Below are 14,282 nucleotides of genomic sequence, written 5' to 3' on the forward strand. Positions count from 1 at the left end.
AAAGCGTACAAAAACACATACCCACACGTGCTATTGTGGCGACAGCGCATTTGCATCGCTAATTTCTGAATTTTTCATAATTTCGCTTGAATCCATGAATTTTCCATATATATTTTGTGCATTTATATGCGAGTGAATCTGTGGCGCCCACTCACGCCTTTTCCAATTCACACAATTCCTGCCAAATTATTTTACTGCTCAAATGTTATTAACTGAACGATAGATAGTCCAGCACAAAATTCGACGCGATAAAGTTCCGTTTCATTCTGTGCGATTTTCTGCTGTGTCATTTAATTTTTTGCTTATCAGAATTTATCATCAATTATATTTGATAATTATCATTTATGGACTTCATGGCGATTAAATACAAATTAGTCACCTCAGCGACATTTCGTTGAATGGCAAGCGACTATTGGTTCCCACATAAAATTGCAATTAACCACTAAACTTTCCGCAGATCATCATAAAGCGATAGCATTTAATTCATTTCATTTTTTCGGTTGGACGTAACAGACTTCAAACGCATTTGTATGCGCGACCACATGTAAAGATATGTATGTGTATGTGCAAGCATATGAGTACCAGTACTGGATATGAAAAATGTGTGCTGCAGTTTCAGTAAAAAAGCTACCTCAACACAATCCCACTTAGCTTAAATTTGCATTAATTATTTTTGGACAATCGCTAGCTGATAAGATTAGCATAATAATACGTCAAATTTATTGCTGCCACCAATTTTATGAGTTTTTGCTTCATTTGGTTTTTGTTTTTTTTTTTTTTAGTTTTTCTTCGGTTTTTTGCTCAGTCACGCTTTTTTCGAGCTACAACCATGGTCCTATAAATAGTATTGTACATTTAGAATTTGGGAGCAAAGAGTTGAATATGTTTTTAAATAATTATTTTTTATTGGGAAAAAGCTACATAAAAAATAAAAAACTTAATTACTTCCACTTTAAACCAAAAAATTGTTCAAAAAGAATTTCAGTTCTGATTCAATTTACGAGAACGTTGATAACTCACGAAACCTCCAGGGCACATAAATGGCACTTCCTAAAAAATTCCAAATAAAAGAAAAAATAGTAAACAAATCAGATAGTTAAGTAATCAATTTCTTTTAGCAGATTAGTATTTTGTACCATACCACCGTTTTTTGATTATTTCTTCAGGCCATCGCTCCATGCTTCCTACAAGCGTGTGGCATCTTTCCTTTGGAATCGAGTTCATTAAGTCGCCTTCCTACAAGCTTTCGGGACACCTGTAGACCAGATTATTGGTTTATTTCAAGCATTATTTGCCGTGGCGACTTAAAAGGATCTGCTTTGCTCTTGCGCATTATAGTGGGGATGGATCTCTCTTAAGTAAATTAAGAGCATTATAAACCATTTTTCGAGAGCACATCATCATTTCAGCTATTTCTGCATAGCTTTTTCCGTTTTGATTCATGCGGTATATAAGAGCTCTTTTCTCCCGAGTGCAGTGTTTTCCACGTCCCATTTTTAGTAATTACCTTAAAATTGTATTTAAGAAACAAAAAATTATACTATAAATCGCTGAAACAAACTTTTATTCTGCGCTGCACAAGTTAAAATGTGCTATTTTTGTGTCCACTTCAAAACAGCAATAAGCATAAATAAAATAGAACGCGGAAAATTCCATAAAAAAAAAACCGTAAATTCCTCGCATAAATGTATGGTTAATAACGGTAATAAATGTAAACAAACAAATTTATTTGATCAAAACAGAGTTCGCACTAAAAACTTAACTTAACATATAAGGTTCACATTTGTACTATTTATCTGTCCATGGCTGTACGTATGGCAATGCTGTATGCGAAATTTGCTGCATTTGCGATAATGCAATTATTTATACGTTATTTCTGCTGTCACAAAACCCAGTTTTATCCATAACATAGCAGTCCAATGCCTTTATCCAGTAGCACACTGAAGCAAATATAGTTGATTTTATCTATTCCTCCTTCTATTTTTTTCGTTTTTACCACTTTACCTTGCTCTCTGTTTGTTCTTTCTTGCCTATTTTCCCTTTCTCTCTCTCTTCATTTTTCTCTCCACTTATGTTTTTCTTTCCTTTTTTGCTTTTCTTTTAGTTAAATTTTTTGAATTTTTTTTGGTTTGGTTTTCTGCTTTTCCATTTTCTCTTTGATTTTAGTTTGATTTTAGTTTTCTCTTTTTCTTATTCCTGTTTTCTATTAATTTTATTTCCCTTTCTGCCTTCTTGATTCTTTTTCTCTTTCTTTATATCTTCATCTTTCTCTTGCTCATGCATTTTTCTGTCTCATTTTCTGTCTCTTTCTTTTTCCCTTTACACCTTAATAAGCAGATTAATCGAGAATAAATATGGGAAGGTAAACTTCTATTCGGCACAGTTTTTGATAAGCGCTGTGGCTGTTACTGGAAACACCTAAAAAGCTTTGTATTTGGTGACTTATGATCATAGAGATGGATCAAATGGAGATGAGCTGCGAAAGGCGTCCTATTTGCCTACTCACACTCTGCACCAAACGTTGAAAGTGGGTAGACAAGTTCAACTTGCGTTAAAATAACGCCAAAATGTTTAAGTCACTTCAAGGCAAAGTACTCAGGAGTAGTACTGGCAGGGCTGCAGATGGTTGTACTCAGATTCAAGTTTTACACTAATGAGGAACAAGCTTTTGAGATTTTTTCCTTGTTAAAAATTTTGAGACATCACTCTTTAAGTATGCTTAAATTGCTCTTAAAAAAGGGCACATGGACTCATAAGAACGAAATTTTTACGATCTTTATCGCAGCGCAGTCACTATTTTCGCCTTGAAAAGAAAAAAAAACGTACTGCGTTTATTTATACTAAAAGTATACAGGACAAGGGCACAAAGAGGGAAATGAAATCACTGATGAGCTTGACGGAAGGAGACTGAATTGGTCTCAGAGACCACGTACCCGGTCATCGGTATCCCCCTGACTGTTGTTAAAGGGGAACTGCACAAATTATTTCTTTCAGAAAAGATGAAGCTCCATTTCTTCATATGCTATTTCGAAAACCCTGTAGGCTCAGTACAATAGACGGAGGACTCAGAAAGTCCTGGGGACTCCACGCGATTCAGCTGTATTTACCGATCAATGGTTTACCATGCAACCCCCATTGCAGAAGACGTGGGGAACTTTCAGAGAAGGAGACTGTTGATCATTTGCTCTGTAAATGTCCGAGTTTGGCTGTTAGACGATTAAGATCACTAAGTGCGCCTTTCTTCGACAGCCTGGGGTAGCTCACTAACTTAAATCCCATCAATCTTCCCGATTACATTAAAAGCTTTGGCTGGCTGTGAATATCTGCCTGTTGGAGATCTCATAATGCCATCAAAACAGCGCTTTAGTGCTACTCGGGGAACGCCAGAGTGGTACTTCCACCATTTCCCCTAACTATACTAATATACTATACTACCTACCTATACCAAAAAGTGGGCAACCTGCGGAATCTAAGACCTCTTAAGGGGGGAAACCAGTTTAGACTGAACAAAAAATCGAAATTTTTTTATTGCATAAATTGTTAGTATAACTACTCAAGAATATGTGGTAAAAATTTTAAAAGGAAATTCGCATTATTCCCGTTTCTATGAGCACTTAAGTGACCGCCCGTCATTTCGGCACCGTAGCGCGCGGTAGTTAGAATGGCATTTTTCCCGAAACGACTTTTTTTGACGGGTGGGCACTCTAGCTCAAAAAGCTATCGACCAATCGTTATGAAATTTTTGGAGAGTGCTCTTTATTCAATTCTATTTTATATGAATCTAATTCTTGAATTATATTATCATTAAAAATATTTTTTTTATAGCAAAATAGATGAAAAAATCAAAATAAGGTTCATATTCTTAGAAAACATGTTGTGAATGAAAAAAAAAAATTGTTGTTGATTACAGAGAAAAATTACAACTTCAGATACTCGGATGGCGATCGTCCGTGAACAGCATGCTCTAATGCCACTATTTCCGGCGGAAATAGTTTGAAAAATGTAAAAATATACTTTAAAATATTAATAAAATACCCTGTAAGTTTAAACAAATTCTGATCATTCTTTTCTTGTTAAAAAAATTTACGAAAAACACAGAAATTTCGGCCTTCTAAACCGGTTTCCCCCCTTAAAGCCTGCAACCCCTTCAATACAAGCTTTCCACCTATCTGTAATTTCTTACCTGCAACTGTATACATATTTTATTATTTCTTTTTGCTTTGTGATTTACGTATCGCATTTTCATTACCTTACGCACACATTTGCACATTCAGCCGGTTAATTCACATTTGCATGATAATTAACTCTGCCTGTTCTGTTCATAATTAAGCAACTTTTTTTCCATTTCGTATTCGTTTTATTGTTGTTTTCTGTGGTACATATAAACGGCGCTTCTAGGTATATATATGTATGTATGTATGTCAGGCGAAAAATGATAAAGAAGCCGCAGGACTAGCGCTGGGTGTGCCCCCTTAAAGTAAGATAGAGTCAAACAAATAAACTAATCAATTTACGCACACTCACACACATACAGCACTGCTAGTTCAAATTTATCTGCTCAGCAAATTCTCAGCCTAAAAGCACTCTTTAAATGATGGTAAGGAAATTAGTACGTTTTTCGTGGTAAATTTAAAGCTTCTTCCTATTTCCTTGCTACTCGGCTGTTGCTGGTCAAATCTGTGTGCCAAGTATGAACAACTCCCGAATTTCTATCCGCGACCTTTGTGCACGCGGTAGTTGTTAAGTCAGTCTAGCATAAAAGCATTACAATGTTTTACATTACACGAATTTCTCCTACGTACATAGGCTAACAAACAAGCCTACTAAAAATGCCACGCACACACATACAGGGATGCATCACGATAACATCCAGCATATGCACAGTAGCATATCAAGTTGTTGTTTCGGTGCTTAATGCCGCTATTCTTGCCGAAAATAGCCGCTCAACAATAAAAAGCTTGTGGCATTAGCAAGCAGATTGTGGCTTATTTAGTGCACATTAAGGGGGCTCTAATGAGTCCGTGTCAATGATACGTGACAGTGTTGAGCGCCAAGCTAAAGATGGAATAGTACATATCAACAACACAAAGCCATGAAAACCATTTATTAGAATGTTTGTGTCGTCACATCACTCATACGACCTGGCGTGCGCGTGTTGACTAAATCAGCGTCGCCGCGGCATCGAAAGATAATTGAGAACTTAAATGCCAATGATCAATAATCGCCAAAAATATAAAAGTCATCATTTTTATTGGTTTTAATCAAAAAAGTAGTCACAAATAAGTGGTTATGGGTAGTTTATGTACAGCGCACCAAAGCCAACATCGGAAGTTATAACTTAATGCTTAAGCGCATGTATCATAAAATGATTCGCTTGGCACACGTCACCACAATCACATATCTACATATATCTACATATGTCTATAATAGCGGCTTTGGACTCTCCATTTTCCGGCTGGCTTATTGAAACATTTCTGTGGCAAAGCAATAAAAAATTAAGTGGGCATAAGGTTTTAAAGCGGGCTTTGTTTAGCGGCTTAGATCGGTCCGCGCAAGTAGTCGTATATGGTGAGATGAAGCAAGAATCAGACTTTTCCCCTATTTTTCTTGGTCTTATGCACAAACGCAAATAAAAACTTCACTATTCATACAAATTTTTTACACTTTCAGCACACATTTTGCTTTGTTAATTTTTTCTTGATTCCACCAGCTTTCTTCACAACTCTTTTCGAAAGGTATTTTGCTGCAGAAAGGAAGCAAATTAATCAAATTCTAAATAAAGCAAAGCAAATTCTATAAAGCAAAAAATCAATTCAAAAATGACTAATACAAGAGCCATGTACAGTATATATGTATATAAGTATATATGTCTCCTAAATGTATGCTTTAATATTGGTACTGAATTAAAGAAGCATATTAAGCAGTGGTTTAAGAGTAACATTTAGATTAAGACAAATGCAAGGATCAAGATAAAGGTGAGCATCTAGAAGAAGAAAAGGTAAAAGGTATAATTAAAAATAAAAATAAGGCCACCTAAAATAAAGGTAAAGATGAAGGTTAGTTTAAATACTTGAAATAACGACAAAGAGCAGTTAAAAATCAGATGTGAAAATAATAAGAATAAAGGTTGCAGTAGAGATAAAAGCAAAGCAAAACAGATAAAGAATTGAATAGAAATATAGACACAAATAAGCATAAAAACGTTGTAGAAATAAAGATAATGTGTATAAATTATATTATGAAAAAACTTTAATTTCCTGTCCACATAATGATATTTTAAGTAAAAAAATATACTTGAAACAAGATGGAATCCCTTTTGAAAAATTCAATGTCTTTTATGTTTGCAGACAGTTCCATTATTTCTGAAAGCAGATAAAACTGTTTAAATGGAGCAATTCTTGGCACATGTTTAAAAAAATTTGAACTAAATTTTATACTTAAATAATATTTTATTTTTGAAGCAATTACTATAATACTACATTATAAAATATCATAATAGGGATATCAAGTGAAGTTTGTTTTGACCCCCTCAATTCAATAGGGTTGCCAACTCGCTTTCTGTCTATTGTGTTTTTATAAGAATATATCTCAATATGTATATCAAACTAAAATTATTTTTGCCAGCATTAATTCAGAAATATTTTTGAATAGGGTTGCCACCTCGCTTTCTGTCTATTGTGTTTTTATAAGAATATATCTCAATATGTATATCAAACTAAAATTATTTTTGCCAGCATTAATTCAGAAATATTTTTGAATAGGGTTGCCACCTCGCTTTTTGTCTGTTGTGTTTTTATAAGAATATATCTCAATATGTATATACAATTAAAGTTATTTTTATAGCTTTAATTAAGAAATATTTTGGAATAGGGTTGCCACCTTTTTTCAACCTATTTTTTTTAATAAAATATCACATTACGGATAGCAAATAAATGGTAGTTATGAAGTACTTGATTGAACATTTTTCTTACCTTTTTTAATATACATGTTTATATTTATGTCGCTGTCAACTGCTTTGATTTTTCGTAAAGATTTATTTTAATAACCATTCAAAAAGTTCGAACACAATTTTTCTTATGTTTTGACTATAGTTGGCTTTGCTGGTTTGCTGAAGCAAGTGACTAATATATGCATTGTGATTTTAAATCATACTAACTTTACAATTCCTACCCCAAAAATTGTTATTAAAAAACGACTACCTACCATTCGGTTGCAAGTTAAGTAACAGATTATTAGTTGCTGAGGCTCCAAATGTGATCCATAATAAGCTAGACTTGATACAACGGCAAAGGATCTCTCAAGAGCTCATTTCCTGACTCAATTTTTTTTTAAATATTGCTAGATGTTGCTTTCCTTCTGTGAAAAAGCAATTTAATATTTCTAAAATAAAAATATTTCCATCATACATACTCGTACATCTACGTAAGTACATTTGAATGTGTTGTAGTTGGAAGTAGAGCGAAAGTAATACATAATAATAGCATTACGCCCTTGTGAAAAAATGCATAAACATTTACCTACTTTCATTAGTATTGGGTGTGCACATATTTTTTTATATAATGAGCAAATTCCTGACTCAAAACTAGAGACGATTCGACAAATGTGAACTAGTCTGTAATTGTCTAATTTGTTACCAGTCGAAGGAGTAAAAATCAATCTTATTTAAGAACCTTGAAACATATTTTTTCGATGTCGAACCAAGGCCAAGGGATGTTAGATAAGTTAACTTAAAGACGCATATAAAGGCGTAGTTACTATCTTGCCGGAATCCGCTAAAAATGTGACTTCTCTCTTCTTCTTAATTGGCGCGATAACCGCTTACGCGATTTTGGCCGAGCTTAACAAAGCGCGCCAGTCGTTTCTCTCTCGTGCTAACCGGCGCCAATTGGACACACCAAGTGAAGCCAAGTCCTTCTCCACCTGATCTTTCCAACGCAGAGGAGGCCTTCCTCTTCCTCTGCTACCTCCAGCTGGTACCGCATCGAATACTTTCAAAGCCGGAGCGTTTGAATCCATTCGGACGACATGACCCAGCCAACGAAGCCGCTGGATCTTTATTCGTTGCGCTATGTCTATGTCGTCGTAAAGCTCATACAGCTCATCGTTCCATCGCCTGCGATATTCGCCGTTGCCAACGTGCAAAGGTCCAAAAATCTTACGCAGAATCTTTCTCTCGAACACTCCAAGCGTCGCTTCATCGGATGTTGTCATCGTCCAAGCTTCTGCGCCATAAGTTAGGACGGGCATGATGAGAGTCTTGTAGAGTGTTAGTTTTGTTCGTCGAGAGAGGACTTTACTGCTCAGTTGCCTACTTAGTCCAAAGTAGCACTTGTTGGCAAGAGAGATTCTACGTTGGATTTCAAGGCTGACATTGTTATCGGTGTTAATGCTGGTTCCTAAATAAACGAAGTCTTTTACAACCTCGAAATTATAACTGTCAACAGTGACGTGGGTGCCAATACGCGAGTGCGACGACTGTTTGTTTGAAGACAGGAGGTACTTCGTTTTGTTCTCGATCACCACTAGACCCATTCGCTTTGCCTCTTTATCCAGTTTGGAGAAGGCAGAACTAACAGCGCGGTTGTTAAGGCCGATGATATCAATATCATCGGCATACGCCAACAATTGTACGCTCTTATAAAATATTGTGCCTGAGCGATTAAGTTCTGCGGCTCGTACGATGCTCTCCAACATCAGGTTAAAGAAGTCACACGACAGCGAGTCACCCTGTCTGAAACCTCGTTTGGTATCAAACGGCTCGGAGAGGTCCTTCCCAATTCTGACAGCGCTGCTGGTGTTGAGCAACGTCATCTTACATAGCCGTATTAGTTTTGCGGGGATACCAAATTCAGACATAGCGGCATACAGGTAACTCCTTTCCGTACTGTCGAATGCAGCTTTGAAGTCGACGAAAAGATGGTGTGTGTCGATTCTCCTTTCATGGGTCTTTTCCAAGATTTGGCGTATTGTGAATATTTGGTCGATGGTAGACTTTCCAGGTCTGAAGCCACACTGATAAGGTCCAATCAGCTGGTTGACGGTGGGCTTCAGCCTTTCACACAATACGCTCGCTAGAACCTTATAGGCGATATTTAGAAGACTAATCCCGCGGTAATTGGCACAAATTGCAGGATCGCCCTTCTTATGGATTGGGCAGAGCATACTTAAATTCCAATCGGCAGGCATGCTTTCATCCGACCATATTTTGCATAGGAGCTGATGCATGCACCTTACCAGCTCCGTCGGCGCCCGCGGCTTTGTTGTTCTTTAGCCGCGTTATCGCTATTCTCACCTCGTCATGGTCGGGTAACGGAACGACAATTCCGTCGTCAACGATTGGGGTATCGGGATCTTCACATTCTCTATGACATGCGCAGCTGTCACCGTTTAACAGGTTCGAGAAGTGTTCCCTCCATAATTTAAGATTGCTCTGTACGTCAGTCACCAGATCGCCGTCTTTGTTCTTACAGGACAACGCCCCGGTCTTAAAACCTTCTGTAAGCCGCCGAACTTTCTGGTAGAATTTTCGGGCGTTGTTCCTATTGGCCAGCATCTCAAGCTCCTCGCCCTCACGTATTTCGGCCTCTCGTTTCTTCTGTCGGATAATACGTCTCTCTTCCTTTTTCAGCTCTCTGTAGCGATCCCACATGGCTCGCGTTGCGCCCGATCGCAGCGTGGCTCTATAGGCGGCATCTTTTCTTTCGGCGGCAGCATGACATTCCTCGTCGTACCAATTGTTTTTTCGGGCTCGCCGGAATCCGATTTCTTCTTCGGCGGTACGTAGGGAATGAGAAATGTTGCTCCATTGCTCGCGCATGCCGGTGTGTTGGGCAGTGCTCTCCGAGAGCAGGAGTGAGAGTCGAGTGGCGAATCTTCTGACTGTCTGTTGTGATTGCAGCTTTTCGATGTCGAACATTCTTTGCGTAGGTAGATGTACGTTTTTTGCTGCACAGAGGCGTGTGCGCAGTTTGGCTGCAACAAGGTAATGATCCGAGTCGATGTTGGCTCCTCGGATCGTACGTACATCTAATACACTAGAAGCGTGTCTTCCATCTATCACAACATGATCGATCTGGTTTCGCGTTTTTCGATCAGGAGACAGCCAGGTAGCTTGGTGTATCTTTTTATGCTGGAATCTGGTGCTGCAGACTACCATGTTTCGGGCCCCAGCGAAGTCGATCAGCCTCTGTCCGTTACCGGATGTTTCGTTGTGCAGGCTGAATTTTCCGACTGTGGGACCAAAAATTCCCTCCTTGCCCACCCTGGCGTTGAAGTCGCCAAGCACGATTTTAATGTCGTGGCGGAGGCAGCGCTCATAGGAACGTTCCAAGCGCTCATAGAAAGAATCCTTGGTCGCATCGTCCTTCTCTTCCGTCGGGGCGTGGGCGCAAATTAGCGAGATGTTAAAAAATCGCGCTTTGATGCGGATTATTGCGAGACGCTCGTCCACCGGAGTGAACGACAGTACTTGGCGACGAAGTCTCTCTCCCACAACAAATCCGACACCGAATTTGCGCTCTTTTACATGGCAGCTGTACTAGACGTCGCAAGGTCCTATGTTTTTCTTACCTTGCCCCGTCCATCGCATCTCTTGGATGGCAGTGATGTCAGCCTTTACTCTCACGAGGACATCAACCAGCCGGGCAGAGGCACCTTCCCCATTAAGGGACCGGACATTCCAGGTGCATGCCCTCAAATCGTATTCCTTATTTCGTTTGCAGGGATCGTCATCAGTGTTGGAAGTTCTCATCCGAGGCTTTGTTGCTGTTTTCATTGGGGGGGCTTTTTAAGTGGCGGATCCCAAACCCAGCGCACAACCAGCTATGCTGGGATGCTTCGCCTTCTCACTTTAGCTCACTCCCGGACGGGTGTTCGGAAGCTAACCAGAGGATACGTGGGCTAATCCCGGACGTTGTGAGCTGCTTGGACCATATGTAGAAGAATCGTCCTGACCACTCCCAAGTGAATGGCGATCAGTAACTTTCCCCACTTGCGTGGACTTCTACACATGGAACCATCCTTGTGACTTATGTATGCATATATTGGCGTATTCCATTTTGGACCAGGAAGAGTTTATATATATATGTAATTGGCGCTTACATCGTTTGTTGGCAAAAATACGCTGTTATAAAGCAGCATTTTCTACAATTTTGGTGCTTCGTGCCCACTAAAGGTTTCGACCTCGGGCAAAACCAAATGGTAGTCACACACCAACCCCTTCTTCTATGCGATGGAGGGCTTTACCCTGTTACAATTTCCAAAATTCTCTTGCATTAGCGTCATGAAGATCTCATGGGTTGACTAGAGTTCTTCATATGAAATTAGTCTCCAATAATGGCATTCGTCGGACAGGAATTATTAACCCTTTTGCATCACCGTTCGAAATGCGCGTTGTACCTACTCAAAATACTTTACCGCCATAATACCTTGCGTCCGCAAAACGTTTACTATTTGTTCTAATGAAAAATAATGTTACAGGAATACTAAAATTATTTATTGTGGATTATTCCGTTCTTGGTGATAAGAAAGAGTTTTTGTGCGTGAATTATCCCGTCGAATGATCCAAAAGGGTTAAATATGTTGATAGTAGAAATATGTTGATAGCAAAGAGTCGTCTTACAAATTGGGATTTCCATTGAGCACATACTTCTTAGGCTTCTAACTTTTATAAGAAGTTACTGAGCCTCCAGTGAAACGTTCACGATGTTAACTTTTTGAGCATTGTGCCATCAACTATGCATATCGGTACTTAGACAAAAACTGTCCAAAATCACCGACGAATGCGTGATTTCAAACTTCACATCTAACTCCGCTTTCTTTCTACGATCTTAAGTAAATAAAGTTATATTACACTTATGCAGTGGCGGCATGGGAGATTCTGTACAAAGCAAGGCTTTCCAAGGGCTACAACAACTAAAAGGCTGGAACGAAGCTCGAAGGTGTCAAATTATCAGCACCCAGCCTACAACACATATCGAACTACATACTTAAAGCCAGTGCTCATCTTCTTCAAGAGGTTTCACATATTTATAGACCGAAGTAACTTTACGAACCGACAAATCCATTCAGTTCCATATGGATGGAAGAAGGGTGGAGAACAAAGCTCACGGTAATCTATACTTTGAACAACTAATGATTCAAATGGCTCCCGTCTTCCGCTCTATACTAGACGAGGCAGATGAGCTTAAAAGTAATGGTACTTCCATACTAGTTTTACTGACCTGAGAGTATTAGGTATCCCACTCGCATCCAGCTACTAGAGGGTCCGGCACTCGAAGTGTAACCAATTAAAAAGGCCATAAACTTTTTTTGGAAAATTACTTTTATTCAATTCACAGTAAAAAGTGTGTGAAAATAATACAAAATTAAGACTCAGTTTAATTTTGCTCGATATGACCACCTTTTGCCTTGTCTATGGCCTTGAGAAGGTCCAGAAACGAAACGAGCAAGCTGTCCGAATGTGACTTGCAGGTATTTTGGCCCACTCGCGGGCAATGGCTTTTTTCAGCTCTTCGAGACTGGTGCATCTTTTAGTTCAGACCTCGCTCTCCAAAATGGCCCATAGAGATTAATGCCGTCTGGTGAATTTGAGAACAACTGTGTGGACGTTATGAAGTTCGGAAAGTTGTTTTTTAGCCACTCTTGGTTCGCTCGAGCTTTTTGAGATGGTGTCGAGTTCTGTTGAAACGTCCATGGTCTGCTACCGAAATGTTTGTCTGCTCATGGCTTCAAAGCAAACTCCAGAATACTTTCCCGATAATATTTCGCATTTACCTTGACGCCAGGCTCGATGAATACGATTGGAGAGCGCCCAACTGCGGTTATAGCGGTCCAAACCATTACCGGTGACGGGTGCTGCCTCCGCGTGGCGAATCGATGACTCAAATTCTCGTATGAACGGTCGATTAAATAAACCCTATCGTTCTGGGAATTTACGAATTGCTCAATTTGAAAAATTTTCACAAAATCAAAAATCAAAATCACAAAACACAATGTTCGGAAATCGACCGCTTTCGGCCAAGCAAAGCAGCTCCTTCGCTCTCTCAAGTCTTACTTGTTGCATCTTTGGTGTGAGATCATGCGCCTTTTGGATCTTGTAAGGCTTGACTTTGAGATCAATTCAGTATGCGACGGATGCTACGGTCAGATATTTTCAGTTCTTTCGCCATTTGATTGGCACTTCATCGGAGATTTCGCTCAAGTCACTTCTTCACTTTTTGCACCTTTTCACGTGATGTTGCTGCCTTTTGATGACCATCTCCATGACGTTTCGCGATGCTACCAGTATCATTGTAACGAGTAATGGTGCGGTGCACAAAAACTTTATTTACTTTAAGCTGATGCCCGTACATCAGCTGCGCGAGCGGTCTAAAGTTGGGTACACTTCGAGTGTCGGACCCTGTATCATCATTAGGGAATGCTTAATAAAAACCACAGATCCCAGTTAGTGCTACTTAGTACTAACAACACATCCAAACCAAAGACGGTTCGAGCGGATCCTAAGAAAATCGCTACTCGGAGAGAACTAACTATGGTCAGGGGGCGACTAGCAGCTCACATTTTTGCCTCGAGATATTTCAAATGCCTTGCGGTCCCTTACAATGACTTTCGTGGACGCTATCATGAAGAAGAAAAGCCACAGAGCCCCTCTCAGATGGAGTCGAGCTATGTGGGAAAAGGCACCCACTTCAACAGAAACCCTATCTGCACTAAACAGATTAGTTTTCTATCCATTGAACTAAGTAATGATTCCTAACGCCCGAAGAAAATACTACAATAACTACTAACATCATGGAAACTATCCTGGATATCTGGAGAGTATTGCGTTCACTTTGGCCAACAATCAATACAAATGATGCACTGGACTATTAGGTGTATGGCCATCAATTTGAAATTGGCCTCATAACGATTACTGTAGAAGAAAGTACAGTCGAGGAAGAGTTATATTTCCTGTGCAAACGCCCTGCACTTTGAACAATGCGCTTCAGATTTATGCGGAGCCATTTCTTGAAGGACCTGAATAAGTTAGGCCCATTTCCGTTGCAGCTACTGTTTGGAATCGCCAAATAATAGGAAGGGTCTAAGGTTGAGGTAAAGCTAAAGAAGCCTTCTTCTGAACTCTTGATGAGAGCAGCCCGCCTAAACAAACACAAACTAATAACCGAAAAAGTAGGTTAGACGCATTACACATTTTTTGCATAAAAAAGAAAAGGTTGGCGAACTAATCGTAGCTGTACTGCGGCACTAGCTCTAAATTGCTGATACCTCCTGCTGGGTTAATC

The sequence above is a fragment of the Anastrepha ludens genome, chromosome 5 (genome assembly GCF_028408465.1).
Source record: "Anastrepha ludens isolate Willacy chromosome 5, idAnaLude1.1, whole genome shotgun sequence".
In the NCBI taxonomy this organism is placed as follows: domain Eukaryota; kingdom Metazoa; phylum Arthropoda; class Insecta; order Diptera; family Tephritidae; genus Anastrepha; species Anastrepha ludens.